The sequence below is a fragment of the Zingiber officinale genome, chromosome 9A, assembly GCF_018446385.1.
Source record: "Zingiber officinale cultivar Zhangliang chromosome 9A, Zo_v1.1, whole genome shotgun sequence".
NCBI lineage: Eukaryota > Viridiplantae > Streptophyta > Magnoliopsida > Zingiberales > Zingiberaceae > Zingiber > Zingiber officinale.
In genome coordinates, this window is record NC_056002.1 from 99,194,074 (window position 1) to 99,209,730 (window position 15,657).

A 15,657-nucleotide genomic window follows, 5' to 3' on the forward strand; every position below is an offset into this window, starting at 1 on the left:
AAAGATCTTTCAATTCTTAAGTTAGACGAGTTATTTTGCGAATTAGAATTACACGAACAGTCTAACACAAGCCATGTTGAAAAAGGTGTAGCATTGTATGCAGGTTCAAGCAAGGAAACAAAATCAAAAACGAAGATCGAGTCAGAAAGCGAGTCAGACTCTGACTCAACAAACGAAGAAGAATTAGTTAACATGGTCCGAAGGTTATTGACTAAGAAGAAGTTTAGAAGAAGCACCAAGAAAACTCCACCGAATCAGATCCAAAACAAATCAGAAATGATCTGTTATGGATGCAACAAGAAGGGGCATTTCAAAAATGAATGCCCAAATCGGAAAGAAGAAAGACCCAAATCAACAAGACGAAAGAAGGCTCTTCAAGCGACATGGGTCGAAACTTCTTCCGACGAATCCGACGCGGAACAAACGAAGCACTCGAGCCATCTTGCATTTATGGCAAGAAACGAAGACTCCGGCTCCGAGTCCGACGAAGAGTATGAATCCGAGATCGACATCGAGTCCGACAAAAACAACGGATCAGAAGATCCAAATATGGTAACAATTTATTCCAAGTCTAATTTACTTAAAGTAGTTAAATGTTTGTTTAAAAAATTATCGAAATCTGAAAAACAAAATAACTTGTTACTTAAGGAAATAGACCACCTTAAGCAACAAGCTAACTTGAGTGACTCGACTAACCAAGTTCAAATCGGAACTTCAACTCAAGTTGAAAAGCTTGAGGAAGAAAATTCTGATTTGAAAGGTCAAGTCGAGCGACTCAAGAAAATGTTGGAAAGGTTTAAATTGGGATCAAAGTGTCAACAAGCCGTGTACAACAAATCAGGACTCGGTTACAAACCCAAACAAACAAACAAATCATACTTATCCAAACAAATCAGTCAAAATACTAGAAGGCAAGCCCAAGCATGGGTTCAAACAAAATTTTTAACCAAACAAATTGAATCAAATCTATACTTGGCCCCTAAGAGTCAAATCCATTACTTAGATAGACCTTATCTAAGCTATGACTCAGGGGGAGCAAGTAGAAAACAATACAACCAACTTGATTAACCAAACTCAATACTTAGGATTAGGTTTATTTTCTCCTTAGAATGGTTAGATGGAAAAGGCTTACCAAACCCTACAACATAGCATCAGAATGGATTGGGATGATAGTACGTCAAGGAAACTCTGTCGAAGGCATATCTAGGCTGAATATGGAATTCTACCTGGTGCACTAGATTTAGTGGATCTGACCGAAGCTACCCCAGTCAAACATGGGCTAGTTAGACCAAAATTTAGTATTAAGTTTTTTGGACGAGAACAGTTTGGAAAGTCTTCAGCAAGTGGTCCACCGTTGATACACAAGAAGGTCATATGCCTCGCCACTGAATTGAAAGTTTATCCTTATGAAGCCTGTTTGATTAACCCAAAGCTAAGTTTGAATCTAACATGGGTTCAATAACTTTTTTCAAAACCTAATTAAATTAAAACTTATTAAATATCAAACATAATTAAATATCAAACCTAACTAATTAAATATCAAACCTAATTAAATTTCAAATCTAATTAAATTTGAAAACAAATTAAATTCAAAATTAATCAAACTTAATTATCAAACCTAATCTTATTCAAACCTAATTAATTATTAAAAAAAATTTTGTTTTTTTTTTAAAAAAATTATTTTAAAACTTAATTAAAAACTTTTTAAAAAATTATTTTAAAACTTAATTAAAAATATTTTAAAACTTAATTAAAAACTTTTTAAAAATTATTTAAAAACTTAATTAACTTTTTAAAAAATTATTTTAAAACTTAATTAAAAACTTTTTTAAAAATATTTTAAAACTTAATTAAAAAATTTTTAAAAATTATTTTAAAACTTAATTAAAAACTTTTTAAAATGATTTTAAAACCTAATTTAAACTTTTTAAAAATTATTTTAATACTTAATTAAAAACTTTTTAAAAATTATTTTTTTAAAACTTAATTAAAAACTTTTTAAAAATTATTTTAAAACTTAATTAAAAATTTTTTAAAAATTATTTTTTAAAAATTTAATTAAAAAATTTTTAAAAATTATTTTAAAACTTAATTAAAAACTTTTTAAAAATATTTTAAAACTTAATTAAAAACTTTTTAAAAATTATTTTAAAACTTAATTAATTTTTTTTTAAAAAGTAAAAAATTATTTTAAAACTTAATTAATTTTTTTTAAAAAAAATTATTAAATTGTTTTTTTAAAAAAAATATTATTTAAAAATTATTTCTAAAAATTTATTTAAAAAAACTTAAAAAAATGTTTTCAAACCTTAAACTTAATTTAAAAATTATTTTAAAACATTATTTTAAAACTATTAAACTTAATTTAAAAAATTACTTTATAACTTTATTTTTAAACCTTAAACTTAATTTTTAAACTTAATTAAAAACCTTTTTAAACTTAATTAAAAATCTTTTAAACTTAATTATTTTAAATCTTCATTAAGAACTTTTCAACTTGATTAAAATTCATTTAATTAAAGGTATTAGTTCAAAAATGTAAACCCTGATTAAAGCGTTTAACCGGTCAAACGATTAAATTAATCGGTCGACTGATAAATGTTTCGGTCGACTGATAAATGTTTCGGTGGACTGAACTGTTAGGACCAAAAGTAGCTAGAGGGGGGGGGGGTGAATAGCTCATCGCGTTCGCTCGGTGCTCGGCGTTGCTTGTTCCTTCAAAGATGTGCAGCGGAAAATACAGAAACAAACACACAACGCTAACACGGTTGGTTTTACTTGGTATCCACCTCACAAGAGGTGACTAATCCAAGGATCCACACCAACACACACACCCTCCACTAAATAAAACTCTCCTTTATGGTAACTACCAAGGGCGGAGAAACCCTACAAGACTCAATACAAGAAGAGAGGGAAAGGATACAAGAAATACAAGCTTACAAGCTTACAATGAGTACAAAACCCTAACCCTAGCTTCTCTTCTTGGCTTTGATCCGCCTCTTGACTTGGAGAGCTTCCAAGATCCTTCAAGAACTGGCGATCTGAGCTTTGTGAGCGCTGTGGAGGAGTTGGCGAGAGCTCTGGAGTGAATCAGTGAAGAGCTTGCCGCAGCCATCGAACGCCTGCAGCTATAAACGACGCCAACGGTCGGATCCCGATCGATTCGAATGTTCCCAATCGATCGGGGAGGCTTTGGATCGATCCACGGATCGATCCAGAGCCTATCGCGGCGCTCGGATCGATCCACGGATCGATCCGGCGCTTATCGCGCAGCAGCGTCCCAATCGATCCATCGATCGATTGGGACCTCTGATCGATCCACGGATCGATCCGACCATTTCAATCGATCCGTGGATCGATCCATCGATCCGGAAGACTTGATTTTGTCCAAAACCAAGTCCCAAACCTCCCAAACCAACATCCGGTCAACCTTGACCTGTTGGTATGTCATGCCTAGCATCTAGTCACTCCCTTGACCTGCTAGGACTCCCTTACCAAGTGTCCGGTCAATCCCTTTGACCCACTTGGACTTTTCTCTGTGCCAAGTATCCGGTCAATCCCTTTGACCTACTTGGACTTTTCTTTCATGCCAAGTATCCAGTCAATCCTTTGACCTACTTGGACTTCCCAGCACCAGATGTCCGATCATCCTTGATTCATCTGGATTTTCCCTTGCCTGGCTTCACTCACCAGGACTTTCACCTAGCTTCACTCACTAGGGTTTTCCATCTGCCTAGCTTCACTCACTAGGACTTTCACCTGGCTTCACTCACCAGGATTTCCATCTGCCTAGCTTCACTCACTAGGACTTTCACCTGGCTTCACTCACCAGGATTTTCCATCTGCCTAGCTTCACTCACTAGGACTTCCATCTGCCTAGCTTCACTCACTAGGACTTCCTTCTGCCTGGCTTCACTCACCAGGACTTTTCTTCTGCCTGGCTTCACTCACCAGGACTTTTCTTCTGCCTGGCTTCACTCACCAGGACTTTCATTTTGCCTAACATCCCAGTTAGGACTTCCCAGTCAAGTATCTAGTCAACCTTGACCTACTTGACTCTTCTTCAATCAATATCTTATTGTCAAACATCGAAACCCAAACCAAGACTCTGCTTGACCGAGTCAACCTTGACCTGAGGGATATTGCACCAACAATCTCCCCCTTTTTGATGTTTGACAATACCACAATAACACTTACAATCCCATATGTAAGTTAGGCTAATCTCATAGCCTCCTTCTTCATGCCACTAGGTAATGAAAGCATAAATTAAGCTCTTCATTCTCCCCCTAAGAGGGCAAACTCCCTCTAGGTAATGAAAGCCTAACTTACTCCCTTTCATGAGTCCTTTCATTCTCCCCTATGACCTTCCCATAGGTAATGAAGGACTAAGCTTAACCATACATTCTCCCCCTATTGGCACACATCAACCCATCGTTGGACACACATCAACCTATGCTCCAATTCTGGGCACACTTCAACAAATCCATTTGTTGAAGACTCTCCCCCTGAAGAGTTGCTCATCGTTGTTCACAACATCACTCGTTGTGATCAACACGATAATGAAGGTCCCATACCCTTCATTTATCCTTAACTTCTCCCTCAATGTAGACAACTACCCAACCTTGAGCATTATCTACCACTTGAGTGTCCACTTGAAATAATGAGGATATCCACTCCCCATTTCTCCCCATTTCAAGTTTAAATGCTCAACCTTGAGCAAGTTCACAACAGAAGGTTAACCACCTTCCAAGGTTCATGAAAAATAATTTTCATGTCTTTAAAGAGTCCCTCCCCCTAAAGACATGGTGGTAACTTCTGTCATTGCACCAACAATGACTTGGAATCACTAAACCTTTAGGAAACCCAAATTTAGAAGTTTTGAGGTTCAAATATTCAAAATTTGAAACAACCTCAACCTAAACTTCTACTTAGTCTTTGTTAACCAATCCATCCTTGTTTTCAACATGAAAACACCCTTTGTATGTATACAAATGTATTTAAGGGGTTTGGAATGGTTACCTAGACTCAAAGAGGTTCAAAGATGCTGAAATCAGGCCTTCCCAGCCAAAATCAGCAACTTGGATCGATTGGAGTTGGGTTCCAATCGATTGAACCTTTCTGAATCGATCCACTGATCGATTCAGACTCCCTGGATCGATCGGCCGATCGATCCAGCGAGCTTCTGCTCGCGGGAATTGCCGTTTGAATCGATCCATGGATCGATTCAGGAACTCCAATCGATCCATGGATCGATCGGAGCTTTGATAGTTGCTGAAATTCCATTTCAGTCAACTTCAGAAACCCCTAGAAAATTCTAGAAAAATCCAAAAATTATGAAATTTCGTGTAGACATTATTTAGGGCATACTTAATCATGGAAAAATAGCTTTCTATGAAAATACATCATATTTTCAAAGATTGACACAAACTTGAAAACTTGCAAAAACTTTAGTGTTTTTCTTCAAGTTTGTGTCTACTATTCAATGGTGATTACTATCAAAAGATAGCCTTCACCAAGGTTTTCCAAAAACATTTTAAAAAAATTTTCAAAACCAATATCCCATCATGTTCCTTGGGCATAATGCACATGACTTGTACATTAGCTTTCCCAATGATGGGAAGACACATAACTATGTGTTTCGATGAATTTAAAACTCAAAGGAATGCACTAAATCAACATCTTGAGCTTTGTTCATCATCCTAACATCTCACTTGTATATAATATGCACTAAAACACATACAAGTCACCTTAGGGGTCTTTGTGAGATGTAGATTTTGATTTTTGCCCTAATCTAGGGATCATGCATATTTATCTAGGCATTTTAGAAATATTAGACATCCACCTAGGATGTCACTTGTCAATAAGTGTCGTTAAATGCCATTTGTCCTTAATTACAAGGAATTAAACTTAATGCATGATTATGTTATGGCATACATCAAAAGAAAATAATTTTCAAAAGAAAATATTCTATTGCTACATGATGTATGAATGTCATGACATGGTATTTTTGGATTTTTCTTAATAAAACATGAATGTAAAAATAGACATGATGTCATGACATATGATGGGCAAACAATCATGGCAAGATTTAGCATAAATAAAATATACCTAGATTAACTATCTAAGTATCCTTAAAGTCTTAGCTAAACTTACACCTTAAACCTAGATTGCCCTAAAGTGCTACAAGAGAATGCCAAAACCTAAATTGGCATTTCTAATTTCCTTGATTTAATGTATGCCAATTGAAAATAAACATGTCCTCAAATGTTGGCATATTCCATGTTTCCTCAAGAGTAGCACTTTTAAATTTAAGGCCCGGTTGCCTTAAATTGCCTAAGAACATACCAAAATCCCAACTTGATAGTTCTTATGAATTTCCCAATATGTGCCATTTAAGATTAAAATCAATTCTTCCACCATTAGGCACATTTTACTCTTTCAAGGAGTAATCAAAAGGTCCATTTCATTTTCAAAGGTTAACTAAAACCTTGAAAATGCTCCTTGAGTGTCAATTTCCTCAAAGTTGGGTTAACTACCCTTCTAATCGGAGTTGACACTCTCTAACCCATCTATGGGGTAGAGAAGATGCTCCTAGGAACCCAACACCTATTGGTGCTCCTTGGATGCTCTAGGTACTCACTAGGGATAACTTCCCTAGATACCTTCCTAGTGACCTTGTTGGGCTTCTTAGAAGCCTTGGTCACATTTTCTAGGTCAACTCTAGGGATAACCTCCCTTGTGACCTTGTTTGTGACTTTCTTAGACTTCTTAGAAGTCTTAGTCACATTTATTGCAAAAATACTCTTAGGGATGACTTCCCTAGCATTTTTGGCTTGACCACTAGACCTAGGGTTTGTTCCATAACTATATGGAACTCTATGGTAAGAGGGCACATCCTTCTTAGCCTTTGGTTTGTATCCCAAACCTCTATGGCCATTGGATGGCTTTTGTACCCCTAAACCTAGGTTATGCTCATTTTGCCCTAATAGGATATTTTCCATCCTTTTTAGGGTCTTTTCCATTTTATCAAGCCTTGATCTCAAGACTTGATTTTCTATCACTAAGTCCTTAGTTTTTGGTTTTTCATTTGATCCATGAGCATTTTTATTCTTGGGCTTGTATCTATTATCCTTAGTGTTCTTGCCTAGGTTTTTACCTACATTCCTAGCCTTAGGGATAGTAGTTTTGGCATGTAGGGCCACATGCTTTTCCTTAAAGCCCTCATGCTTCATATTCTTATGGTAAATCGCATTAAAATGATAAAAATTTGACCTAGCATGCTTTTTACCATTTTGCAAGGGAATAGGCTCAATGAAAGTTACCTTCCTTTTTACCTTGGAGGCTCCCCCTTGACTAGTGCCTCCTTGAGCCTTGACTATCTTCTTCCCCTTGGGGCATTGACTTCGGTAATGCCCTTTTTGTTGACACAAGAAGCACACAATGTGCTCCTTGCTCTTCTTTGTCCCGGGGGTGGTCTCCTTGGGCTTCTCCTTGCCCTTTTGTGCCACTTGGCCCTTCTTCTTGACCAAGTTGGGACACTTGCTCTTATAGTGCCCATGTTCCCTACACTCAAAACATATTATATGATTTTTATTTTTAATTGAAACATTTATACCTTCTTGTATAGGGATGACACTTGCTCCTCCATTTGATATTTCTTGAATTTCAGAGGTGGCACCATCTTCTTCTTCTTCACTTGACCCGGATGTAGAAGCTTCTCCTTCTTCTTGATCCGGCGTCACCAAGGATTGCTCCCCCTCAATTCTAGAGGTGGAGGCTTCATCATCTTGAATATGAAACAAAGAGTATGCTCCCTCCTTGTTCCCTTCGTTGCATTCCCTTGAGGATGAAGCTTCTTGGATCTCCTCTTCTTCGGAGGTTGAGCATCTCTCAACCTCGGAGTCCTCCTCTTGGTCTTGATCCAATGAGTCGCCCTCTTTGGATTCTCCTTGATTTGATACAGTGGAGGGGATCTCGTGAATTCTTGCCAATTTGCTCCAAAGCTCCTTAGCATCTTCGAATTCTCCAACTCGAGCCAAGATGTGGCTAGGCAATAAGTTGACCAGAAGCTTGGTCACTTTGTCATTTGCCTCGCCCCTTTGAATTTGCTCTGAGCTCCATCTGCTTTTCTTTAGAAGCTTGCCCTTGGAGTTCGTTGGAGCTTTGAAGCCTTCCATGAGAGCAAACCATTGCTCTATCTCCATCATAAGAAAATTTTCGATTCTTGATTTCCAAGAATCGAAACTCGTAGAAGTGTATGGTGGAGCCACCCTTGTGTCAAATCCAAGCCCATCTTGGAATTGCATCTTGAAGTTGAGCTTGATAAAGTCTTGAACTTGAAGAATTTGCTCCAACTTCTTCACCCTCTAGCTTTTCTTGTTATGCTTGACCCTTCCGGCGATGATTCCGGTGAAGAGCGGCCTCGCTCTGATACCACTTGTTAGGACCAAAAGTAGCTAGAGGGGGGGTGAATAGCTCGTCGCGTGCTCGTCGCTCGGCGTTGCTTGTTTCTTCAAAGATGTGCAGCGGAAAATACAGAAACAAACACACAACGCTAACACGGTTGGTTTTACTTGGTATCCACCTCACAAGAGGTGACTAATCCAAGGATCCACACCAACACACACACCCTCCACTAAATAAAACTCTCCTTTATGGTAACTACCAAGGGCGGAGAAACCCTACAAGACTCAATACAAGAAGAGAGGGAAAGGATACAAGAAATACAAGCTTACAAGCTTACAATGAGTACAAAACCCTAACCCTAGCTTCTCTTCTTGGCTTTGATCCGCCTCTTGACTTGGAGAGCTTCCAAGATCCTTCAAGAACTGGCGATCTGAGCTTTGTGAGCGCTGTGGAGGAGTTGGCGAGAGCTCTGGAGTGAATCAGTGAAGAGATTGCCGCAGCCATCGAACGCCTGCAGCTATAAACGACGCCAACGGTCGGATCCCGATCGATTCGAATGTTCCCAATCGATCGGGGAGGCTTTGGATCGATCCACGGATCGATCCAGAGCGCCTCTGTGCTCTGGAAACGCGCCTGGATCGATCCACGGATCGATCCGCGAAGCAGCTGCGTCCCAATCGATCCACTGATCGATTGGGACCTCTGGATCGATCCACGGATCGATCCAGAAGCTCTCTGTTCGCTGGGACAGGTCTGGATCGATCCACTGATCGATCCAGCACTTTATTTTTGTCCAAAACCAAGTCCCAAACCTCCCAAACCAACATCCGGTCAACCTTGACCTGTTGGTATGTCATGCCTAGCATCTAGTCACTCCCTTGACCTGCTAGGACTCCCTTACCAAGTGTCCGGTCAATCCCTTTGACCCACTTGGACTTTTCTCTGTGCCAAGTATCCGGTCAATCCCTTTGACCTACTTGGACTTTTCTTTCATGCCAAGTATCCAGTCAATCCTTTGACCTACTTGGACTTCCCAGCACCAGATGTCCGATCATCCTTGATTCATCTGGATTTTCCCTTGCCTGGCTTCACTCACCAGGACTTTCACCTAGCTTCACTCACTAGGGTTTTCCATCTGCCTAGCTTCACTCACTAGGACTTTCACCTGGCTTCACTCACCAGGATTTCCATCTGCCTAGCTTCACTCACTAGGACTTTCACCTGGCTTCACTCACCAGGATTTTCCATCTGCCTAGCTTCACTCACTAGGACTTCCATCAGCCTAGCTTCACTCACTAGGACTTCCTTCTGTCTGGCTTCACTCACCAGGACTTTTCTTCTGCCTGGCTTCACTCACCAGGACTTTTCTTCTGCCTGGCTTCACTCACCAGGACTTTTATTTTGCCTAACATCCCAGTTAGGACTTCCCTGTTAGGACCAAAAGTAGCTAGAGGGGGGGGGGGTGAATAGCTCGTCGCGTGCTCGTTGCTCGGTGTTGCTTGTTTTTGCTTGTTTCTTCAAGAATGCGCAGCGGAAAATACATAAACAAACACAAACACGCTAACACTAGGAGTTTACTTGGTATCCATCTCCAACGAAGATGACTAATCCAAGGATCCACACCACGCACGCACCCTCCACTATGAAAACACTCCTTTTCGGTAACTACCGAGGGCGGAGAAGCCCTACAAGACTCTCAGTACAAGAAGAAGAAAGGGTAGTAAAGAATAAGCAAAAGCTTACAAGAAATGCAGTAAAAACCCTAGCTTCTTCTTCTTCTCGTTGCAACTCGCCTCTTGACTTGGATGAACCTCCAAGAACCTTCAAGAACTGGCGGTGAGGAGCTTAGAGAGTGCTGGGGAGGAGCTGTGTTGAATCTGGAATGAATCGGTGAAGTTCTTTTCGCAGCCATCGAACGCCTGCAGCTATAAACGACGCCAACGGTCGGATCCCGATCGATTCGAATGTTCCCAATCGATCGAGGAGGCTTTGGATAGATCCACGGATCGATCCAGAGCGCCTCTGTGCTCTGGAAACGCGCCTGGATCGATCCAGCGCTTATCGCGCGAAGCAGCCGCGTCCCAATCGATCCACTGATCGATTGGGACATCTGGATCGATCCACGGATCGATCCAGAAGCTCTCTGTTCGCTGGGACAGGTCTGGATCGATCCACTGATCGATCCAGAGCCTGGATCGATACACGGATCGATCCAGCACTTGGTTTTTGTCCAAAACTAAGTCCCAAATATCCCAAACCAACATCCGGTCAACCTTGACATGTTGGTATGTCATGCCTAGCATCTAGTCACTCCCTTGACCTGCTAGGACTCCCTTACCAAGTGTCCGGATCCCTTTGACCCACTTGGACTTTTCTCTGTGCCAAGTATCCAGTCAATCCCTTTGACCTACTTGGACTTTTCTTTCATGCCAAGTATCCAGTCAATCCTTTGACCTACTTGGACTTCCCAACACCAGATGTCCGATCATCCTTGATCCATCTGGATTTTCCTTGCCACTCACCAGGACTTTCACCTAGCTTCACTCACTAGGGTTTTCCATCCGCCTAGCTTCACTCACTAGGACTTTCACCGGCTTCACTCACCAGGGTTTTCCATCCGCCTAGCTTCACTCACTAGGACTTTCACCGGCTTCACTCACCAGATTTCCATCTGCCTAGCTTCACCACTAGGACTTTCTGCCCGGCTTCACTCACGGGACTTTTCTTCCGCCTAGCTTCACTCACTGGGACTTTCACTTCACTCACCAGATTTCCATCTGCCTAGCTTCACCACTAGGACTTTCCTGGCTTCACTCACCAGACTTTTCTTGCTCGGCTTCACTCACCGGGACTTTCATTTAGCCTAACATCCCAGTTAGGACTTCCCAAGATTATCCAACAACCTTGACCTACTTGACTCTTCTTCAATCAATATCTTATTGTCAAACATCTAAACTCAAACCAAGACTCGCTTGTACCAGGTCAACCTTGACCTGAGGGATATTGCACCAACAATCTCCCCCTTTTGATGTTTGACAATACCACAATAACACTTACAATCCCATATGTAAGTTAGGCTAATCTCATAGCCTCCTTCTTCATGCCACTAGGTAATGAAAGCATAAATTAAGCTCTTCATTCTCCCCCTAAGAGGGCAAACTCCCTCTAGGTAATGAAAGCCTAACTTACTCCCTTTCATGAGTCCTTTCATTTTCCCCCTATGACCTTCCCATAGGTAATGAAGGACTAAGCTTAACCATACATTCTCCCCCTATTGGCACACATCAACCCATCGTTGGACACACATCAACCTATGCTCCAATTCTGGGCACACTTCAACAAATCCATTTGTTGAAGACTCTCCCCTGAAGAGTTGCTCATCGTTGTTCACAACATCACTCGTTGTGATCAACACGATAATGAAGGTCCCATACCCTTCATTTATCCTTAACTTCTCCCTCAATGTAGACAACTACCCAACCTTGAGCATTATCTACCACATGAGTGTCCACTTGAAATAATGAGGATATCCACTCCCCATTTCTCCCCATTTCAAGTTTAAATGCTCAACCTTGAGCAAGTTCACAACAGAAGGTTAACCACCTTCCAAGGTTCATGAAAAATAACTTTCATGTCTTTAAAGAGTCCCTCCCCCTAAAGACATGATGGTAACTTCTGTCATTGCACCAACAATGACTTGGAATCCCTAAAACATTAGGAAACCCAAATTTGGAAGTTTTGAGGTTCAAATATTCAAAATTTGAAACAACCTCAACCTAAACTTCTACTTAGTCTTCGTTAACCAATCCATCCTTGTTTTCAACATGAAAACACCCTTTGTATGTATACAAATGTATTTAAGGGGTTTGAAATGGTTACCTAGACTCAAAGAGGTTCAAAGATGCTGAAATCAGGCCTTCCCAGCCAAAATCAGCAACTTGGATCGATTGGAGTTGGGTTCCAATCGATTGAACCTTTCTGAATCGATCCACGGATCGATTCAGACTCCCTGGATCGATCGGCTGATCGATCCAGCGAGCTTCTGCTCGCGGAAATTGCCGTTTGAATCGATTCATGGAACTCCAATCGATCCATGGATCGATCGGAGCTCTAATAGTTGCTGAAATTCCATTTCAGTCAACTTCAGAAACCCCTAGAAAATTCTACAAAAATCCAAAAATTATGAAATTTCGTGTAGACATTATTTAGGGCATACTTAATCATGGAAAAATAGTTTTCTATGAAAATACATCATATTTTCAAAGATTGACACAAACTTGAAAACTTGCAAAAACTTTAGTGTTTTTCTTCAAGTTTGTGTCTAACTATTCAATGGTGATTACTATCAAAAGATAGCCTTCACCAAGGTTTTCCAAAAACATTTTAAAAACATTTTCAAAACCAATATCCCATCATGTTCCTTGGGCATAATGCACATGACTTGTACATTAGCTTTCCCAATGATGGGAAAACACATAACTATGTGTTTTGATGAATTTAAAACTCAAAGGAATGCACTAAATCAACATCTTGAGCTTTGTTCATCATCCTAACATCTCACTTGTATATAATATGCACTAAAACACATACAAGTCACCTTAGAGGTCTTTGTGAGATGTAAAATTTGGTTTTGCCCTATTCTAGGGATCATGCATATCTATCTAGGCATTTTAGAGATGTTAGACATCCACCTAGGATGTCACTTGTCAATAAGTATCGTTAGATGCCATTTGTCCTTAATCACAAGGAATTAAACTTAATGCATGATTATGTTATGGCATACATCAAAAGAAAATAATTTTCAAAAGAAAATAGCCTATTACTACATGATGTATGAATGTCATGACATGGTATTTTTGGATTTTTCATAATAAGACATGAATGCAAAAACTAGACATGATGTCATGGCATATGATGGGCAAACAATCATGGCAAGATTTAGCATAAATAAAATATACCTAGATTAGCTATCTAAGTATCCTTAAAATCTTAGCTGAACTTACACCTTACACCTAGATTGCCCTAAAATGCTACAAGAGAATGCCAAAGCCTAAATTTGGCATTTCTAATTTCCTTGATTTAATGTATGCCAATTGAAAATAAACATGTCCTCAAATGTTGGCATATTCCATTTTTCCACAAGAGTAGCACTTTTAAATTAAGGCTTAGTTTGCCTTTAATTTCCTAAGAACATGCCAAAATCCCAACTTGGTAGTTCTTGTGTTTTCTCAAATTTGTGCCACTTTTAAAATAAAATCAATACTTCTCCAATTTGGCACATTTTACTCTTTCAAGGAGTAATCAATAATTCCATTTCATTTTCAAAGGTTAACAAAAACCCTGAAAATGCTCCTTGAGTGTCAATTTCCTCAAAGTTGGGTTAACTACCCTTCTAATCGGAGTTGACACTCTCTAACCCATCTATGGGGTAGAGAAGATGCTCCTAGGAACCCAACACCTATTGGTGCTCCTTGGATGCTCTAGGTACTCACTAGGGATAACTTCCCTAGATACCTTCCTAGTGACCTTGTTGGGCTTCTTAGAAGCCTTGGTCACATTTTCTAGGTCAACTCTAGGGATAACCTCCCTTGTGACCTTGTTTGTGACTTTCTTAGACTTCTTAGAAGTCTTAGTCACATTTATTGCAAAAATACTCTTAGGGATGACTTCCCTAGTATTCTTGGCTTGACCACTAGACCTAGGGTTTGTTCCATAACTATATGGAACTCTATGGTAAGAGGGCACATCCTTCTTAGCCTTTGGTTTGTATCCCAAACATCTATGGCCATTGGATGGCTTTTGTACCCCTAAACCTAGGTTATGCTCATTTTGCCCTAATAGGATATTTTCCATCCTTTTTAGGGTCTTTTCAATTTTATCAAGTCTTGACCTCAAGACTTGATTTTCCATCACTAAGTCCTTAGTTTTGGTTTTCCATTAAGTTCATGAGCATTTTTGTTTCTAGGCTTGTATCTTACATCCTTAGAGTTATCGCCTAGGTTTTTACCTACATTCCTAGCCTTTGGGATAGTAGTTTTGGCATGTAGGGCCACATGCTTTTCCTTAAAGCCCTCATGCTTCCTATTCTTATGGTAAATCGCATTAAGATGATAAAAATTTGACCTAGCATGCTTTTTACCATTTTGCAAGGGAATAGGCTCAATGAATGTTACCTTCTTCTTTACCTTGGAGGCTCCCCCTTGACTAGTGCCTCCTTGAGCCTTGACCATCTTCTTCCCCTTGGGGCATTGACTTCGGTAATGCCCTTTTTGTTGACACAAGAAGCACACAATGTGCTCCTTGCTCTTCTTTGTCCCGGGGGTGGTCTCCTTGAGCTTCTCCTTGCCCTTTTGTGCCATTTGGCCCTTCTTCTTGGCCAAGTTGGGACACTTGCTCTTATAGTGCCCATGTTCCCTATACTCAAAACATATTATATGATTTTTATTATTAATTGAAATATTTATACCTTTGCTTGCAGGGGTGGCATCTTTTTCTTTGGATCCGGAGGTAGAAGCTTCCTCTTGATCGGACCTTGATTCTCCTCCATTTGATTTTTCTTGACTTGTGGAGGTAGAAGCTTCTTCCTCCTCTTGCTCCGGTGTCACCAAGGATTGCTCCCCCTCAATCCTAGAGGTGGAGGCTTCATCATCTTGAATGTGAAACAAGGAGTATACTCCCTCCTTGTTCCCTTCGGTGCATTCCCTTGAGGATGAAGCTTCTTGGATTTCCTCTTCTTCGGAGGTTGAGTATCTCTCAACCTTGGAGTCCTCCTCTTGGTCTTGCTCCAAAGAGTCACCCTCTCTGGATTCTTCATTATCTTGTACAGTGGAGGGGATCTCTTCATGAAGCTTAGCCAATTTGCTCCAAAGTTCCTTTGCATCTTCGAATTCTCCAACTCGAGCCAAGATGTGGCTAGGCAATAAGTTGACCAGAAGCTTGGTCACTTTGTCATTTGCCTCGCCCCTTTGAATTTGCTCTGAGCTCCATCTGCTTTTCTTTAGAAGCTTGCCCTTGGAGTTTGTTGGAGCTTTGAAGCCTTCCATTAGAGCAAACCATTGCTCTATCTCCATCATAAGAAAATTTTCGATTCTTGATTTCCAAGAATCGAAACTCGTAGAAGTGTATGGTGGAGCCACCCTTGTATCAAATCCAAGTCCATCTTGGAATTGCATCTTGAAGTTGAGCTTCTTGAATTCTTTGACTTTGATGAATTTGCTCCAACTTCTTCACCCTCTAGCTTTTGTTGTTATG